The following is an 8,227-nucleotide window of genomic DNA, read 5'->3' on the forward strand; positions in this document are numbered from 1 at the left end:
TCGCCATCTTCCACAAAATGATTGTCACACACTTCTCTACCTATAGGCCAGCTCTCATTCTGGTGTCCTTGTACTGTAGTGCTGAGGTGAGCTTCGCACACAGTTCCAGGAAGATGGCTTTCCGCATCCGAAAGTTTTGTAGTCACTGCTTGTCATCCCACACCTGCATGACAATATGATCCCACCATTCAGTGCTTGTTTCCCGAGCCCAAAAGCAACCGTCCACCCTCTGAAGCTGTTCTGTGAATGCCAAAAGCAATCTAAAGTTGCTCCTATCCATATCACACAACATGTCAGGCAATTGGGCGTCTTCTTCAGTTAGGAACTTTGAGATTAAATGCATTGCCATCCGCGATGTCTTCATGACAGTTATCAGAGTATAGGAGAGCAGTGTGGGATCCATCCCTTCTCAAAAAGATGCTGGGATGCACAGCAAAGAACGGTCGTTTTAAAATGCCGCAAAAGAAAGCCAGAAGCCCATGGAATGCTGGGAAAACAATGCATCATGGGATATTGAGCCCAGTCCCAAGATGTGCCGCAATCTGCTCTTCCTTCCCACAAGACCTAGCGCAGAAGGTGTCGAGCTGGACTGTGGGATAGGTACCCACAGTGCACTGCTCATACTGTCAATGGTAGGACCCCAAGTGTGGACACGCTCTGCTGACAGAGGGAGTGAGTGTGAACATGCAATACCGATTTTTATTATAGTGCTTTTTGAGTGTTGACATAACTTTTGTCAACAAAACTCTGTAGTGTAGACAAAGCCTTAATTCTGCATCTTTTCCATTACTACATCTTGAAAGCAATTATGTGAAAATCTCCATCTCCTCCTCCTTTGCACCTCCCTCCTTGATCTGTGTTCAAATTACGCCTCAGGTCATAAATAACAATAGTTTGTTGGCCATGACATAAAATCCCTAAATGCTTTGGCATGATTAGTATTGGGCATCTCTCTCTCTAATCAAAGGAGTCCTGTGATTCCAAGAGTACAGATGTTTTATATTAAGACAGAAAAATAGGGAGCGCATATTAAGGGAGCTTGCTTAATTCCTGCCCACACCAAGCATGGCTGTTGTTAGCTATGAGTTGGATCCCCTCTTTGGCTCTCCCCCTTTTCATATTAAGCTCTAGCTCCTTATTGTTATCTTCAAGAATCTGTGCAACTATCTCTCTGCTGTATCTCTGCTCCCATTTACTTCTATACTCCACTTCTACTGTGCATACTCCTGTGAGATACCCAAATCTCCCCGTTATCAGTGTGCGGTGTCTCACAGTTCCTCCTCAGCTGGGATACCCCATTTGTTTCCTTTTCACACATTCTTCGCCAATTGATTTCCTTCTCCTTGTTTAAATTTTTTTTCTAAAATACTCTTCTTTGAGTCTTTTCAGTAGTACCCGTTGACTCGAATAGGATCAGAGTTTGCTTAGCACCTTTGAAAAACCAGACTATTTTATTTAGGTATCTAAATATGATTTTAAGAATCTAATTTTTGGCACCCATATTTGAAAATGTTGACCAGTAGTAACTGGATGTCTGTCTAAAAGATCAGTTCTAGCTCACCCAGCAGTTAGTGTCTGCTGTCTGTTTGTCTCTTGTCTCAGCCTCTGGGGTCCTGGCCCATGACTACAGTTTCTAAGTGCTACAGTAAAATAAAGAATTAATAATAATGATGGGCTTGATGTAGGAATTACTGAGTGAAATATTGTGTTCTGTGTTATGCAGGAGATCAGACTAGATGATCATATTGGTACTTTCTAGCTTTAAAGTCTATCAGCACTTTATACTAATGCAGTGCTTTGCATTAAAACATCTCAGTGTTTTGTAATAAGCGTTATTTATCCCTGTTTTACTGACTGAGGCAGAGAGAAGTAAAGTGTTTTGTTCATGGGCATAGAGCTAATACATGGTAGAACTGAGAATTTAATCTATTTTGCCTGACTCCTAGCTGGAGATCACTACAGCAGATCAACTGTTCTGATACCACAGTATCTGAGAGACCACAGTTATTTCCTGTTGTAAGTATAAGGAAAGTATGGTAAATATGGATTTTTAAACAATGACCACCTTCAGCCTGGTAGATGGAATTATGAAGACGTTAAAGACCATAGTGCAAAGTTCTCACTTGTACCACATTATGTAGTACATTTGACATGGTAGATTGTATTGCATACTCAGTAGCTTGAGCAGGGGTTCTCTCCCAGCCCTCAATACGTCACAGATTGCAATGGTGGCTTATATGAGTGACTATAAGAGAACCTAACTAAAACAAGTTTTATGCTTTAACTATTATGTCAGTTGTGGTGTGATGGACAGCCAGTGTGTTCTACAATTTAATCTTTTAACTCATTTTGATGGCTTGTCACATGCTGGTAGGTTTGAAGGTTGAGAGCTAGGCTCTGTTGTATTTTCTATGGGATAATCAAATCAATATCCTCCATTTATAGCACTCCTGCCTCTGAAACGAGAAACATGGCATTCAGCAGGAAGTATAGCGCTGGTAAATGGTGACAGCACAGTGCAATGTGTAGTTTTGCAGGCTGCAGTGCTGTGAGTGTCCCTTTGAAACAGAATGAATGTTCGCTAGCTGACATTCCTTTTCACATCATTGTAGCTTAACTGGCATAAATACAAAGGTTTACATCTGTATTAAAGATGTTGCTGATTGCTGAATGCATGATACACAGGCAGCCATCATCTGCAGAGAGTTAAGTGCACTGTGCATATAATCAATCAGATTTTGTTCACATCAAGAGCCAGCTAACTCATTACTACCCGTAGTACATTAACCCTTTAAGTGGGGAATGGTACTATATAGGCAAAAATAATGTCTAGCTCACAAGAAACAGTTGAAAGTGCTTCATTAAGTCTTTCTTGGGCAGCTACCTTTCTCTCAATTATGACAAATTATGAGTGTAGAAATATGATGCTAACAGCAGTGGGTTAAATCTGGGCTCTGTGGAAGTCAGTGGCAAAACTCCTGTTGACTTGAGTAGGGTCAGGATTTCACCTCTGGAGTTTACTGAGCTTTCATTTGCACATTCCTGTATAACTTCCATTAAAATAAAGTTAAGCTGTAATACTGCATATAATTCGTATTCCCTCTAATCGCCACTATCTACTATCATCATCCTTGGGCCAAAACACTATTTCCCATAAATGCTTTTAGTAAAGAACTAAAAAAAAAAAAAAAAAGTACTAGCTGAAGAAATTTCACAACTCTAAACCAGTTTTGCTCCAAAGACAGAGAGTTAAGGGCTTCTTTGACTTGTGTTGTAGAGAAGGTCAACTAGATCTATTGGCCGCTTCTGGCTTTAAAAATCTATTAAAGGCCCTGACCCTCAGCTTTCCTGCTCTGCTGGGGCTATATGCCCACAAAGCTGGCTTAGGGCATGTCTATACTACAAAATTAAGTCCACCTAAGTTATGTTGAAGTATAGCCACTGCAGTAATTGAATTGGTTTTTCATGTCCATACTCTATAGTGTAGACCAAGCCTTAATTGGTGATGGGAGGATCACTCCAGCCTCGTCTATGCTAGAAAAGTAAAATGGCTTAACTATGTCACTCAGGGGTGTAAAAAATCCACACATACCCCCGAGTGGCATAGTTAAACCGATTTAACCCCCAGTGTAGACAGCACTAGGTTGATGGAAGAATTATTTCATTGACCTAGCTACCACCTCTCGGGGAGGTGGATTACCTATGCATCCCATCAGCATAGGTAGTATCTACACTGATGTGCTACAGTGGCACAGCTGCAGCAGTACAACTGTGGTGCTGTAGCATTTCCAGTGTAGACAAGCCCTCCAGCCTAAAGAGATCCTTCGATGGCATACAGCCAAGATAGCCACTCCAAAATGACCCTTTCCCTGTGGCCAACTGCATGGCTGGGGGAAAGAGGGTTTGTTTGGTGTTGAATGAGCAGACAGAACATACGTCATGTTCTTTCAGCAAAGAGCTAGAGAATGACTTCCTCACTTTCTTAAGAACTCTCTAGGAAGAAGGGAAACAAAGAACTCTATGATGTTAACCTAAATCACTGTTGGAGAGACAATGTGGCTATGGCTGTTCCAAGCCCTGGTGATCCCTGGCTGGAGCCATTGGCAGCTGAATTTATGCTGGGGTACTAGTCCAGCACACAGGCTTAAAGCCATCTTTGCTCTCCTACCTCCTGAGACTTTGCACTCTTTGACTGCAGCTAAAGATTCTGGGGCTACATTATTTAAAGAAACCCATCAGTCATTTAAAAAGTCAAATTATATCCTTTCATGTGTGTGTCTTGCATTTAAACTTGACAATTACATAACTGAAGCACCATTGACTTCTTCAGCAAATTCTGTTCAAAACCTGGCAAAAATTATTGATCTTTACATGTATTTATTTTATACGATTAGGCATAATTTGTTTATTATTTTATTGGAAATTCGAGAATAAGAGTATTCAATAACAAAGTATGATGATTATTTGTTTCATTTTACTTGAGCAAATTACAAGATTGTCTCTTCCCCAGTGCTCCCAGTAACTGAATTAAATTAAAAATTAAGTTGCTTAATGCATTTAAACTTAATGCCATAGCTTATCTTTACTACCTTAAATAAAACTGGGAAGAACATTTCTCCCTTCAGTCAATATTGTGATCCTCTTCCGGTGAACAAACCTTCCAGATATTTCTTTGTTTTGCCTCTGTGAGAACTGATTAATTATAAATACAGTTAATTAGAAACCTGATGAGTAATGTTAGTCTGCAGTTATTATATCCATGAGAAATGTGAGTCAGGCTGTTTTTTTTCATGTGTGCTGTATCAAAGAGCCTCAGGGTTCATATCAAGGCATGAGCATCGTAATTATGCTGGATAGCATAGGGTATATTGAAAGTCATATGTGAGATCCTGAGGTACAACGTGATTTGTCTAGATATTTTTCTAGACCCAGAAGTGAAAAAAATGCTTTTTAATTAATGACTTCTCTCTCTATGATGACATCATTTCATTCACAGCATAGAAATGATGAGAGAAAAGAAGTTTACTATGCCACCTGCTAGAATCTCACTTGTTTCAACCACTCACATTATTAGGACTTTAACATCACCAGTAGGTAGATAGGAAGCCAGAGAATCAAGTCACTATAGCAATTGCACAATACAGAATTGCTCTAGGTGTTTCAAAAAGGATGAAAAAGAGATGACGTCCCATCTTCTGTTATTAGCCTCGTTAGCTTTCACTTTATATTCAAAGGGTGAAACATAATTCCGACAATGTTGTTCAAAGATGTTTTGCAATTGTCCTTTTTTCTTTCTTTCCTAGACCCCCAGCTGGTGTAAATTGGCACAAATCCATTGAAATAATTGTTTCAATGAAACTATGCCAACTTACGCCAGCTGTGGATCTGGTCCTTCATTTTTTCACTTTAAAAGTGGTCGTGTTTCACTTGATGTTGAATAGTGCATTGCTGGAATGTGGTGTAATACTGGACATATAATGCACAAGAAAATGCATAAGTGCTATTGATGAGTGGACCTTTACAAGTTTGGCTGGTCAGTCTGAGGGACCAGAAAGGCTCTGGTTTGTTTTTGTTTGATTTGCTGTGATGGTTGCCAATCCCTAGTTAGTACACAACATTTACCACAGTGTCTCTTACTGCACTTATAATTCATTTTATTATTTAAAATAAAAGTTTTGAAATTTACTAGCTATATCCCTCTGCTATTAACAGTTATGTGTTAGATGATAAAAGCAAATGAACATGTATTTCAATGTGCTATTTTTAACTCCTTGTCTAATGAGACTTGTGCACCCTGAAAAGGTATCCATACACTCTAGGTGCCTTTGTCATAACTTACAAAATAAGACTAAAATGATGCCAAAACCTAATGCAGCAGTACTAGTCAATATTTAATGTGATGTCTGCAATAACGGCTTTTATAGCATTAATTAAAGAGTACCTCAGGGAGTCTAGAAGTTAATGTTGAAAGCACAAGAAAATTTAAGTCCTTAAAAATAAGGGGCAGACATATTTAATAATCAATAGAAGAGACCAGGGGTGAGATCCTCCCTTCCGCTAGGGACCCTTTACATCTGGTAAAAGGGCCAGAGTGTCATAAAGGGACCATAAAAGCCTCTGTTCCAGCCAGGGGAGGATTCCCTTGGTGCAGGCACTGAGGAAGACTGACCTAAGGCTGCCTTGCGAGAACTGCCTCACAAACACTGGGGTGGGGAGTGTGCTGTGGGTGGGACCGCAGTGCTGGAGAGATTCTGGGTGGCAATGTGGCCCACAGGGCAGCCCAGGGAGATAGCCTTAACTTAGACAGGTCTCCTGCGGCTGACTACGTTTCAGTGGATGCCTCCAGAGGAGCTCAGGATTGAAAGGGCACTTAGGGTATGTGTACACTGCAATAAAACACCTGCAGCTGGCCTGTGTCAGCTGACTCGGGCTCATGGGCATGGGCTGCAGGGCTATAAAATTGCAGTGTAGATGTTCAGGCTTGGGCTGGAGTCTGGGTTCTGGGACTCTCCCCACTCCTGGGGCCTCAAAGCCTGGGCTCCAGCCCTAGCTTAAACGTCTACACTGCAATTTTATAGCCCTGCAGCCTGAGCCCTGTGAGCCCAAGTCAGTTGACATGGGCCAGCTGCAGGTGTTTTATTGCAGTGTAGACATACCCTTAGAGGGGCAGCACAGTGCCTCATGCTAGGGGAACAAAACCTCCAGTATACATAGTCTCAATCAGCACCTTCTGTTTTGCAGTGTAACAGTTAGGGGCTTGAGGTATTATTTCTCTCAAAGTGAATTTCAATGGTGCTAATGCATTCCTTCCATGCAAACAGTGAATAAGCAGTGCCCCTAAGGAAAGCAGATACTGAAGTATCTTGGTTCCAGACATATTTGTTATCTTTGGTTCATTGTTACCTTATGTTTGCCCTGTACTATACAATCACTGTTGTCTTTGTGTAAATAAAATTCTAACTCCCATTTTATCTCCAAAATATTAGGGAAAATATAAAGGCAATTGCTATGATGTGAGCATTTAGTTTCAGTGGCTGTTGTTGTAAAGATATTTTATAATGGGATGACTTTGCACCTATTAATACTATAGTTTTTTTCAATTCGTTTGTAGAGAAGTCCTGTTAATATCTTCATGTATTGACAAACCATAGGCCATTAAAAAGCACATGCATAAATTCTGCAGGTTATAGTATCACTTGGATTATGAAGGCTTGGGATAACTAAAATTTGGGCAATTTACAAAGATTAAAAACACATGATTTGGAAGAAACATGCATTTAAGAAAAGGAAACATTTGGAACTCTTTAGCTTTGTATGCACTTTTAACAAATATGTGCAATTCTAGTGTTCTTATAGACCTGTGTGAGGAAAATGAGGACTTAATCCTCCCTCCTTCCCATCTGATTATCTAAACGATTGAGAAGTATTACAATTTAATTCACTAAGAAATAAATGGTCTCATGGACTGAATGGCTTTCTGAGTGACTGCAGTCCACATTACGAAATACAAATCACAAAGAGTGAAAGAAGTTTGGTCCTGCATCACTTCATTACCACAGAGTGATTGTTTTTGGTAATGTATTTACCTTAGTACTCTTTACAGTACAGTAACATAGGTCTTTCAGTGAGATCCACTGTTTATAACTGATTTGACAAAGGCACAAGAAGGTCAACTGACTTCCTCAAGGTCACACTGTGAATGAATCTTAGCTTGTATGAGAACATAGGAATTGACTGTATCCCAGTCCTTTGTTGTAATCACTAGACCACATAGTCTGCTTAATGAATTGAACTAATTTCTTATTGTATATGACTAAAATGCTCATAACTACAGCTCCAGGGCCTGCTGCTGTTTGACTAAAGCCCCACACTATTTCTACTTAAAAAGAACAGGAGTAATTGTGGCACCTTAGAGACTAAGAAATTTATTTGAGCATAAGCTTTTGTGGGCTACAGCCCACTTCATCAGATGCATAGAATGAAACATATAGTAAGGAGATATATATACACAAACAGAGAAAATGAAAAGGTGATGACTGGAGACCGGAGACTTAACTGTATACTCCTGGAGTGGACACAGAGACAGGGATACAGGTGCAGTTATCCTGAAACTGTGTTGGGGGTTGTCACCAAATGGTGCTGTTGCACAGTTTTGCAGATTCTTTTTTGTGAGTGTGCAAGTAGTGAAGAGCTTTTGATGAAATGTGGTATTATTGTTAGTTTTCTG

This window comes from Malaclemys terrapin, chromosome 3 (assembly GCF_027887155.1).
Source record: "Malaclemys terrapin pileata isolate rMalTer1 chromosome 3, rMalTer1.hap1, whole genome shotgun sequence".
In the NCBI taxonomy this organism is placed as follows: domain Eukaryota; kingdom Metazoa; phylum Chordata; order Testudines; family Emydidae; genus Malaclemys; species Malaclemys terrapin.